General features: G+C 39.7%; 1 long non-coding RNA gene and 1 pseudogene across 1 annotated transcript; both read right to left on the minus strand.

Moving 5' to 3' along the window:
* Nucleotides 1-257: 257 nt before the first annotated feature.
* On the minus strand, nt 258-1,209 carry LOC129762554 (uncharacterized). Its single transcript, XR_008740662.1, has 3 exons — nt 1,186-1,209; nt 692-1,126; nt 258-635 (listed from the first exon to the last, which is right to left on the minus strand). It is a non-coding gene; the product is annotated as an uncharacterized LOC129762554 (long non-coding RNA).
* A 5,174-nt stretch (nt 1,210-6,383) lies between these two features.
* On the minus strand, nt 6,384-6,457 carry LOC129763700 (U4 spliceosomal RNA; annotated as a pseudogene).
* Nucleotides 6,458-12,659: the final 6,202 nt, after the last annotated feature.

Here is a 12,659-nt window from a genome sequence, read left to right on the forward strand (position 1 = left end):
GCCAAGATCGGGTCGATGAAATGTCAACAATCGACCTCAAATGCTGTCACCTTGCAATCGATTTATCGACCTTTCATATGCATTCATCGAACAACTTGACGCCACTTTTTTGCCAACATATGCAAGGCGTCGACCTGCATGTAACGCTGCTTCCAACACTGATCGTCTCTTGTTTGTATTGGTTTGTTATGAAACATGAAAAGGAAATACATTGATCGATTTTAATCATTTTATTGAAAAAAATTATAAAAATCCATGTATAATAAAAATAATAATGTATATAATGGAATCGGTGCATCCGGGTTGTCTGGATTGACGATTCAAATCCGACTGAGTACATTGATGAATACCTCCTTGCCCTTGATGACACAGATATGTGGCTGAGGAGGATTCTGCAATGTGCGTGAAGCACGGGATCTCCGATGGGGAAAATTGCTCGAAATACTATCGATGGCCAGGTCCTGATACTGTTGCTGTTGATGCTGTTCCCCGGAATAGCACCCTGGTCTTAAAGGATACTGCTGCGGGAAAGCTGATGCTGTTGGCTGGTGTGACAGAAGTAGAAATAAGCAATGTGGTGATGAGGGAAATCATCTTTCTCACTCGCCGATTGATTGAGTCGGATGTATTCATAGCTGAAACAAAATAAAATGATTAGTGAGTGAAAAGCAGAAATGAATTCCCTACTCACCAGTTGTATGATCCGGATAAAAATGCGAACATTAAAATATCATGCGATTACGTTCGCTTACCTCGCCTGTTTTCATTCTACTATACAACGGAATCAGTGCATTCGGGTTCCTCCGGAGTGGTAATTCAGCTGAGCAAGTTGATAAATACCTCCTTGTCGTTGAGTTTTCGTGTCTGAAGAGGATTTTTGAATGTGCGCGAAGCACGGAACCTCTAATGGGGAAAGTTCTTCGCAATACCATACCATGGTCAAATTCTGCTGCTGCTGTTAATGCTGTCCCCCGGCATTGCCAACAGGGGTTGGAGGTTACTGCTGCAGGAAAACGGATGTTGTTGGCTGCTGTGATAGAAGTGGAAATCCGCACTGTGGTGATGGGAGAAATCATCTTTCTCACTTACCGATTGATGGAAGCAAACGAGTCGAATGTATTCATAGCTGATAAGACAAGATAAAATAATTAATAATTAAAAAGCCGAAATATATTTCATACTCACCAGTTGTATGATCCATTTGTTTTGACGTAGGACTACGTCTTTCATTTCTATACCGGGGTGTAAAATCAATGTTTCGAAAACGAAAGCGTTACGCCGGAGACCGAGATTTTGAGCGTTAATAGCTCCTAAACAACTGAACGAAATGGTATGATAAACACTTCATTCGAAAGATAAAATGTCTACGCGTTATATACTTGTTACTTTTTGATCCAAAAACTTGTTTCAATAGTCTTAAAATTGCTTTCAAAACAGGCTATTGAAATCATCAATCGGTATATAAGTGAGCGGCGCTCGGAAATCCACTCAGTTCTAATTGAACAGCGATTGGAGCATGTTGTCGCTGTTGCGGTGAAGCTCTTTATTTATCATGAAAGCGCGGATGAACGGTGTCACCAAGAGCCTGTTTGTGCACCCTAGGCCAGAAGGGAATCTATCAGGAGGAGAGTGATGCCACAAACGGTTCCCTGGGAAGACATCGCTACACACACATACACGCGCGGCTATTAACAGGTGGTTATCGAGTTGGCATTAACCACTGGTGGGCTTCCAGTATCGAGGAAAATGTGAAAATATCTAATCGTTACTGAAAATAATCTGCCAGTTCCTCTGGGAATTTTCAAAATATATTCATGTGAAAGAGTTTAATTGAATGTTTTCTATCCATGTAACACTGTGACCAAATACATTTGGTTTTGTGGTTTTTCAATCAATCGCAATTAACAAGGATAGCTTCAGAAGATTATTCTTCCCCATCAGTAGGATATTTCCGTATCCAATATTGTATGCGCCCGCAATCGATTATTGCTCATTCGCCGAAAGTTCCGAGCTCAGAGAGTTCATTCCCCTCTAGTTTGCCTTCCAAATTGCCATCGTAAACCACACCTTCTCTCGATTCAATCACACACAAAAAGCATACTTAAGCGATATTCTGGTGGTGAGACACATTCATTTTTCGTGAGGACATCGACAAGACAACATCGTTGCCTAACGTGCTGGAGGAGTTGGACGGCGAAGGATCGACACATACACGCGCAGAACTCTTTCCGTTAGGATGCCATTCAGTATCGAGAAAGTTCCGGAAAGATCTAATCATTGCTGGAAAATAATCTGCCAGTTCCTTTGGGAATTTTCAAAATATATTCATGTGAAAGAGTTTAATTGAATGTTTTCTATCCATGTAACACTGTGACCAAATATATTTCAATCAAGTGCTATTAACAGGTGGTTATCGAGTTGGCATTAATCACTGGTGGGCTTCCAGTATCGAGGAAAATGTGGAAATATCTAATCGTTACTGAAAATAATCTGCCAGTTCCTTTGGGAATTTTCAAAATATATTCATGTGAAAGAGTTTAATTGAATGTTTTCTATCCATGTAACACTGTGACCAAATATGTTTCAATCAAGTGCTATTAACAGGTGGTTATCGAGTTGGCATTAACCATTGGTGGGCTTCCAGTATCGAGGAAAATGTGGAAATAACTAATCGTTACTGAAAATAATCTGCCAGTTCCTCTGGGAATTTTCAAAATATATTCATGTGAAAGAGTTTATTTGAATGTTTTCTTTCCATGTAACACTGTGACCAAATACATTTGGTTTTTTGGTTTTTCAATCAATCGCAATTAACAGGATAGCTTCAGAAGATTATTCTTCCCCATCAGTAGGATATTTCCGTATCCAATATTGTATGCGCCCGCAATCGATTATTGCTCAGTCGCCGAAAGTTCCGAGCTCAGAGAGTTCATTCCCCTCTAGTTTGCCTTCCAAATTGCCATCGTAAACCACACCTTCTCTCGATTCAATCACACACAAAAAGCATACTTAAGCGATATTCTGGTGGTGAGACACATTCATTTTTCGTGAGGACATCGACAAGACAACATCGTTGCCTAACGTGCTGGAGGAGTTGGACGGCGAAAGATCGACACATACACGCGCAGAACTCTTTCCGTTAGGATGCCATTCAGCATCGAGAAAGTTCCGGAAAGATCTAATCATTGCTGGAAAATAATCTGCCAGTTCCTTTGGGAATTTTCAAAATATATTCATGTGAAAGAGTTAAATTGAATGTTTTCTATCCATGTAACACTGTGACCAAATATGTTTCAATCAAGTGCTTTTAACAGGTGGTTATCGAGTTTGCATTAACCACTGGTGGGCTTCCAGTATCGAGGAAAATGTGGAAATAACTAATCGTTACTGAAAATAATCTGCCAGTTCCTTTGGGAATTTTCAAAATATATTCATGTGAAAGAGTTTAATTGAATGTTTTCTATCCATGTAACACTGTGACCAAATATGTTTCAATCAAGTGCTATTAACAGGTGGTTATCGAGTTGGCATTAACCACTGGTGGGCTTCCAGTATCGAGGAAAATGTGGAAATATCTAATCGTTACTGAAAATAATCTGCCAGTTCCTTTGGGAATTTTCAAAATATATTCATGTTAAAGAGTTTATTTGAATGTTTTCTTTCCATGTAACACTGTGACCAAATACATTTGGTTTTGTGGTTTTTCAATCAATCGCAATTAACAGGATAGCTTCAGAAAATTATTCTTCCCCATCAGTAGGATATTTCCGTATCCAATATTGTATGCGCCCGCAATCGATTATTGCTCAGTCGCCGAAAGTTCCGAGCTCAGAGAGTTCATTCCCCTCTAGTTTGCCTTCCAAATTGCCATCGTAAACCACACCTTCTCTCGATTCAATCACACACAAAAAGCATACTTAAGCGATATTCTGGTGGTGAGACACATTCATTTTTCGAGAGGACATCGACAAGACAACATCGTTGCCTAACGTGCTGGAGGAGGTGGACGGCGAAGGATCGACACATACACGCGCAGGATGCCATTCAGCATCTAGAAAGTTCCGGAAAGATCTAATCATTGCTGGAAAATAATATGCCAGTTCCTCTGGGAATTTAAAAATACATTCATGTGAAAGAGTTTATTTGAATGTTTTCTATCCATGTAACACTGTGACCAAAAATTTTCATCAAGTACTATTAACAGATGGTTATCGAGTTAGTATTAACCACTGGTTGGCTTCCAGTATCGAGGAAAATGTGGAAATATCTAATCGTTGCTGGAAAATAATCTGCCAGTTCCCCTTGGAATTAAAAATGACATTCAAGCGAAAGAGTTTATTTTAATGTTTTCTATCCATAAAATATCCATATAATACATTTGGGTTTGTGATTTGTCAATCAAGTACAGTTAGCAGGTTAGCTTCTGAAGATTATTCTTCAGAACAAGGTTTCGTATCCTATATTGGATGCATAAAACCTTGTGCCTCCAACGTAACGCTCTCTTTTTCGAAGTCCCCCAAATATTCATTTATTCATTCATTCAGAATGGATTTAGATTCAACTTCAAACAAATGATCTCTAAATCAACGATAGTCCTACGTCACCCTTGCGGTTATACCATAGATATAACCCACTTCCTGTTTTTGTTTGAGATGACAGTATAGCGGAGTGGAAAAAAGAACCACCAGTGATGCCATTTGGTTTGTTTAATTATTCAGTATTTTCGACTAACGAACTATCCGCGTTGGCGATAGTGGGGAATAGGCATGACAGTATGGATTTGCAGAAGGAATGAATACACTTTTAAAATGAAAAGTATGAATGAACATGATTTTTCCTTAATCAAATTAGTACTCTATGTAAGTGAAAATCACCATTGCCTGCAAGTGGTGAAAAAATGTCATAAAAAAATATGTTTTGAGATAATTTTATATTATAATGACAAGTTTTTTTGAGAATATCCGAACGTCTATAGAAAATAATTCAAGTTATGGTCATGACAACGTACTTTAAGTAGAAAAAATTATACCAAGAAAAAAATTTCATACAAATTTTAGCAAATATAAACTGATTCGGGCCGACTAATATGATAGAGAATAGCTTGCCTCATACAAACTAATGCCGTATCCAGATGTCGATACCTAATCGTCGTTATCGTGAATAGGTAACAGCGTTACGGTCGTTGTTAGGTCGATGTTTTTTTCGTCGATTGGATTGTGGGAATTAGAAGAAAATTGTAGAATTTGAATCGTGCTTGCCAGGCGTAAATGCTCTGATTGAGCGAGTGATATTCGGGCGTAAACAAAATCTAAACCACCGAAAAATCACAACTGAGTGCCGCTACTCAAAAAGAAAAAAATACTGATCAGTTTAGACTCGCTAAACTATGGTTTATGTTCACATAACGTATATACATAACGATGTGTTTTTTGTGTCCCGCGTTAGACCTCTGACTATCTGGTCACTTTAGATTAATTGCAACTAAATATTACAGGAGAAACATCCGGAACTAACCAACAAACAAGACACACACAAACTGGGTTAAGTTTCTAAATTTAGAAGTCCAGCAAAAACGTTAGACAATAATAGTCTTCAGATATGCTTTTTGATTTTTTGAATCATTCTTCCTACTCACAAACTACTTTCGCACGAGGACACAGGAATTCATCCTGACATTCAATGTTATCACCAAAAAGTGCCCATGCATGCAACTTGCATATCTGTAGGCGCATCGATTCCATTGATGGGTAATTCCATAGAAAAGCTTTCACATCTGAATGAATATTCTCTACGAGTGGGATTTGGATATTCGGTTCAGAGGATTCAGCATTTCTTGATGGAGAACAACGGGGATAACTAACTGAATTTTTATGTGATGTGATGTTATTGCCAGGAGAGCCACGGACACGACAAACAGCACAACAGGCAAACCTAAATGATTACGAAGCATTTTTAATTGAGCAGAAAACGTGTTACTCCATTACCCTGTTACTCTGTTAACAATGACCTAACATTTTCCCAACTAATTTTTGATTATAAGTACACAGTGTATCGATAAAGTGTGTTTATTACTATTTTTGAGCACAATTCGAAGGCATAATTATTCACTAAAATTTAAAAGTAATTTCAGTTCAATAGAGCTAAAATTGTGTTTGATTTATTTTGTGTACGTTATAAATTGTTTCAGATCATTTAAGTGGTGTAGCATTTTTGTTGTTGCAGACTCCTAAATGCTGCATACGTTCTACAGAAACTTATGCATCTCAATGGTCATCATGCAACACTGACAATGTGGATCGTTTGCTCTCCCGATGTTGTTCTATAATCTGCGATATTCTGTCTTTTCGTTCACTGAAAGTTAGCGCGACTGTCCGCCAATGTTCATCTTTTTTTCAACTAGCAATAATCGCACCTCGGTAAAACCCCATTGGTTACGATATCGTCACTGCGCAAAGCTAATGTTCATCATGTTGGTATGATTTTCTACAGATTTGTTTCCAGACTGGCTGCTTTCGTTGCACAGATAAAAAGTGTATGCTCGCTGTTGAGATTTTATTTGACGAAATGTGGCAGCAATGCAATTGTCTGACACCGGGGTTTTAATGGATACAAATTCGGCGGGAGGAGGTGTAGTTTTGGAGCAGATAGGGCTGAAAAGATGGAATAGAATTAATTTCTTTTGGGGTAGTTATTGACAGAAAGTGGCTGCTTGAACTCTTGAACTTTTACATAAAAAAAACGGTTTCGGTTTCGCAGTTATTATTAGTCTCATATATTTTCGCTGCAGAAATATTGTTTTAATTTTGACGTAGGACTACGTCTTTCATTTCTATACCGGGGTGTAAAATCAAAGTTTCGAAAACGAAAGCGTTACGCCGGAGACCGAGATTTTGAGCGTTAATAGCTCCTAAACAACTGAACGAAATGGTATGATAAACACTTCATTCGAAAGATAAAATGTCTACGCGTTATATACTTGTTACTGTTTCATCCAAAAACTGGTTTCAATAGCCTTAAAATTGCTTTCAAAACAGGCTATTGAAATCACCAATCGGTATATAAGCGAGCGCCGCTCGTAAACCCACTCAGTTATAATTGATGTTGTGATGAAGCTAACTTCGTTTATCATGAAAGCGCTGATGAACGGTGTTACCAAGAGCCTGTTTGTACACCTTAGGCCAGAAGGGAATCCATCAGGAGGAGAGTGATGCCACGATTCCGCTTGAAACATCGGAGCAGCCGCCACACACACACATACACGCGCGGAACTCTCGTTGCTATCATCGTTGCTGAAAAATAATCTACCAGTTCCCCTGGGAATTGAAAAATACATTCATGCGAAAGAGTTTATTTTAATGTTTTCTATCCATACAACACTGCAACCAAATACATTTGGTTTTGTGATTTTTCAATCAATCGCAATTGACAGGAAAGCTTCTATTATTTTTCCCCATCAGTAGATAATTTTCGTATCCAATATTGGATGCATAACATGAAGAACGGAAAAATTTTCACATCGCCAAAATCATGTAATTTTCGAGTAATTATTTGCTTCCTACTCATATAATGCTGCGACCAAATACATTTCGTTTTGGATTTTTTAATCAAGTGCAATCAAAGTAAGACCACGTCTTTCGGCAATTTATTAGAGGTGCAATGAATCTTGAGGAATTCCCGCTCTACGCGCACTGGCAAACGATGTTTACTCAACAATTTCTCAAATGAGAAATGTGTGTTGTGAGAAAGGATTAGCGAATGCAAAAACGACAAACGGGAGAAAGAGATTTTTGGAGGTTGAAGGAAATTGGCAGAAAACTTCTTCATTTTATCTTTCGAATAATGTGATTCATACCACTTCGTTTTGCCAGAAAGAGATTATTATTGCTCAAAGAAGGAATCGAGTCCTTCGAGAAAATTACCCAGCGCAAATTAGAGTCGACTATCGATTGCGGCATTCGTACACAAATAATTTTATAATGCAGTTTCATCAAAGTGATTTCTTCGATATGGGGAAATATTCACTACATAATGTCATGTATTTCATATTCTTCATTATCAAATCCATATCCATGGCTCCTATCGGTATCGAATTATCATTAACACCACGATTTTCGCTAAATGCTCATTTCAGTTCGGCCTGCAAAAAACCATCAAATTTGGAGCCTTAAAAAGAGCCGTTGATTATATGCTAAGCTAATTATAAGTCATAAAAGTCCAGAATGTAAACCCCACCCTCTTTATTATATAAGCTTACTGTATACTTACTTCGATGTTATTCGTTTCTCTCTCAAAGTAAGCTACGAATATAATAAGGGTGGGGTTTACATTTTATACTTTTATGGTTTATAAAATGACGCTTCCTTTGTTTTCGTTCATTTCTTACTCTACTCTCGCACCGTGAGGACTCGTTTATGTGGGACCAAGCACACAGCTCGTTAGTCTTTCGGTGGTAAGGCACCACGAAAGCAGCTCGGATAAGTGCATCAGCCACGGGGAGTGTGACCACATCGCTATCGACCGGGAACTTTGCGTGAAATTCGTCGCTATCAGAAGTCGACCGAATTGCTGATCCGCAATCTACCTTTGCAGCATTTGATTCGTGGAATTGCTCAGGACTTCAAAACCGATTTGCGCTTCCAAAGTTCCGCGGTTATGATGCTGCAGGAGGCCTATTCGAAAATAACAATTTGTGTGCTATCCACGCAAAGCGCGTCACATTATGCTCAAGGACATCCGGCTGGCCCATCGTATCCGAGGAGAGCGTGCTATTAGCTTAGCATAAAATCAAGTGCCCTTTTCAAGGCTCCAAATTTGATGGATAAGAGTTCAGAAAAGTTTTTTACAGACCAAACTGAAAGGAATATTTTCGTTTGGACGCCATTCAGCATCGAGAAAATTTCGGAAAGATCTAATCGTTGCTGAAAAATAATCTGCCAGTTCCCTGGGAATTGAAAAATACATTCATGCGAAAGAGTTTATTTTAATGTTTTCTAACCATATAACACAGCGACCAAATATTTTTCAATCAAATGCTATTAACAGGTGGTTATCGAGTTAACAATAACCACTGGAGGGCTGGAAAGAACAAATCATTGCTGAAAAATAATCTGCCAGTTCCCCTGGGAATCGAAAAATACATTCATGTGAGAGAGTTTATTTTAATGTTTTCTATCCATGTAACACTGCGACCAAATATTTTTCAATCAAATGCTACTAACAGGTGGTTATCGAGTTAGTATTAACCACTGGTGGGCTTCGAGTATCGAGGAAAATCTGAAAAGAATTAATTGTTGCTGAAAAATACTCTGCCAGTTCCCCTGGGAATTGAAAAATACATTGATGCGAAATAGTTCATTCTAATGTTTTCTATCCATATAACACTGCAATCAAATACATTTGGTTTTGTGATTTTTCAATCAATCGCAATTAAGAGGAAAGCTTCTGAAAATTATTCTTCCCCATCAGTAGGATATTTCCGTATCCAATATTGGATGCATAAAACCTTGTGCCTCCAACGTAACGCTCTCGTTTTCGAAGTCCCCCAAATATTCATTCATTGAGAATGAATTCAGATTCAACTTCAAACAAATGATCTCTAAATCAACGATAGTCCTACGTCACCTTTGCGGTTATACCATAGATATAACCCACTTCCTGTTTTTGAATAATCAAATGCACAATAAAGTGAGCTTACAAGGCAGCGGCAAACACTATTTTTGGGGTTAACCAGAAAAATTAGGAGAATGGTGCCCAAGACACGACCGCGTTGTTAACGTAGGATGACGCACTCAATTTGCCTTCAATTCAATCACCACTTTCGATTAGTTTAATTATACAGGTCGCAATCAATTATCCGGAGTATTTTAGTTTCGATTTTTTTTATTTTTAAATCAGAAATATTGAATAATTTGTTAATATACTATATATAAATATGATCATTTGAACAACACTGAACGTAACTAGGTAGAGGAGGGGATATAAAAAAGGGGTTTTTTTCATCCAAAATATATATTTTTTCATTAAGGCTCGTTTGGCCGGGCCGGGAATTCAATATTTCGACAATGTTTGCTTACAACTATGTTAGTTCATTCTTCTTCGTTCCGCTATCGGTTACCGCGTGATTGTTGTTTTTTTTGCCGCTGAAGAGTTCATTTCGCTATCTGGATAGTGAGTGAAGTGCCCTGCCTGCAAGTGGATAGAGGCTTTCATCCTCGGAAAGCCAAGCATTGGTTTTTGTTTTGTCGCTGCTTCGCCGACATTGGAGATTTCGCCGAGTCATCGTGCCAACAGTGACAGTGCGGTTAAGCTTTCACCGACGACTGTGTGTAGTGGTGTCGTAGGCACATTCCCACCACCAACGAGCTTTCAGCACGCTCCCGTTCATCTGCACTGGAGTGCGTTCATAGGTGAATAAGATTGAATATAGTGAGAGAAAATATTTATTAATTATAAGTTTTTTTTTGTTTGTTTTTGTGAATTATTATTATTGTGAAATATTATTTTTAAAAAAATACTTAGGATATAAGTGCCAATTTTAAAATGGCAGAGGGTGGGGGACCTTCGGATATGGAGGTCTCTGACTCTAGTTCCCTCCTAAGTGATAAAAAAAAGTCACTCAAACGCGTACCAAATACGGAAGATACTTCTTCTGGGGACGAGTCAGCTAACCCTACCAAGCCTCCCTCCAAAAAACTAGCAAATCCCCCATCTGCCCTTAACGATCCCACTCTACCTTCAACCTCGTCTTCTCCCTCTGTTCTTCCCGCTCCTTCTCAACCTTCGTCTTCCCACTCTCAATCCCCGTCCTCGCCTTCCCCCCCTGTTATTCCCACTCCCCGTGTAAAGGTCTACCCAGAAGATGCGCCCGGAACTGGTCCCTGGGTTGTTTTCTTCAGGCCTAAGCCAAATGGAAAGGCGTTGAGAGTCATGCAGATCGCGAAAGATCTGGCAAGGTATACCTCCGTTTCGGAAATTTCGAAGGTTAGACCAAACAAATTGCGAGTTGTCGTGAATGATCGAAAAGACGCAAACAAGATTGTTGTCGATCAGCATTTTACAATTGAGTATCGGGTCTACATTCCCTCTCACATAGTCGAAATTGAGGGTGTGATAACCGAAACGGGCTTGACGTGCGAATACATTACGAGTGAAGGTACCGGCCGTTTTAAAAAACTGCCCTCGACGACTGTTAAGATCTTGGGTTGCCGCCAGCTCGGAACAGTCTCCCATGAAGGAGAAGAAAAGAAATTTACGCCGTCCAACTCGTTTCGAGTCACCTTCGCTGGTTCAGCTCTCCCTGACTACGTGATGGTAGATAAATTGAAGTTAGCCGTGCGACTTTTTATTCCAAAGCCAATGACTTGTCTAAAGTGCAAGTCAGTTGGTCACACGGCTGCTTATTGTGCCAATAAAGAACGATGTGCCACTTGCGGAGAACAACATGAGGGGAAATCCTGCAGTGCGACTGAGCATAAGTGTCCATATTGCGGGGGATCCCCACACGTGCTCTCAGCTTGTGAAACATACAAGGCTCGCTGGGAGAAACAGAAGCGCTCTTTGAGGGAACGCTCTAAACGCACTTTTGCAGAAATTTTGAAGGGCGCTTCTCCACTGGCTCAAGAACAACAACCAATCAATACACACAATGTCTTCGCTACGTTGCCAGTTGACGAAATGGAAGCGGATACAACTAACGGGGGCACGCCGTTTATTTCTCAAGGGAATCCCCGGCGCAAAAATGTGACCACTCCCAAAGTTCAAGGACAAGTCCCTCCGGTGATACCCCCTGTTAGCTTGCCCAAAAAATCGAGTGCAGCGGATAAGCAAAATCAGGTCCCTCCTGGCCTCCGTGGTAATAGTTCACCTTCGAACGACCCAGCACTCGAGGGGACATCAAAAACCCCAACTGTCCCTGTTTTTCCGTCAAGTTCAACTTCCCAATCGGGATTTATAAAGTTGTCTGACCTTGTGGATCAAATCTTCACGTGTTTTAATGCTTCCGACTCCATCAGAACCATTGTCACCGCAATGCTTCCAGTACTAAAGACAATTTTGCAGCAATTGATGCAAACATGGCCCCTCCTTGCAATGATTATCTCTCTTGATGTCTAATTTAAATAGAGAGGTCGGAGATATCACTGTTTTACAGTGGAATTGTCGTAGTCTTATCCCTAAATTGGATACATTCAAATTTCTAATTCATAAACTCAATTGTGATGTTTTTGCTCTATCCGAAACCTGGCTCTCTTCTCAAAATGATCTCTCTTTCCATGATTTTAATATAATACGCTTGGACCGCGATGACAGATACGGAGGGGTACTATTGGGGATCAATAAGTGTCACTCATTTTTTAGAATTGACCTTCCACCTATTGGAGGGATCGAAGCTGTTGCTTGTCATGCAAACATCAGAGGCAAAGACCTCTGTATAGTCAGCTTGTATTGGCCTCCGAGAGCTGCGGTTAGCCGCAAGCAACTTGTTGACATGTGCTCACTCCTTCCTGAGCCACGATTGATCTTGGGAGACTTCAACTCTCACGGAACTGCCTGGGGGGAACCGTACGACGATAATCGTTCATCGTTGATATATGACCTTCGTAACAGCTTCAACATGACCGTTTTGAACACTGGGGAAACAACACGTGTACCTAAACCTCCTG

This window comes from Toxorhynchites rutilus, chromosome 1, assembly GCF_029784135.1.
Source record: "Toxorhynchites rutilus septentrionalis strain SRP chromosome 1, ASM2978413v1, whole genome shotgun sequence".
In the NCBI taxonomy this organism is placed as follows: domain Eukaryota; kingdom Metazoa; phylum Arthropoda; class Insecta; order Diptera; family Culicidae; genus Toxorhynchites; species Toxorhynchites rutilus.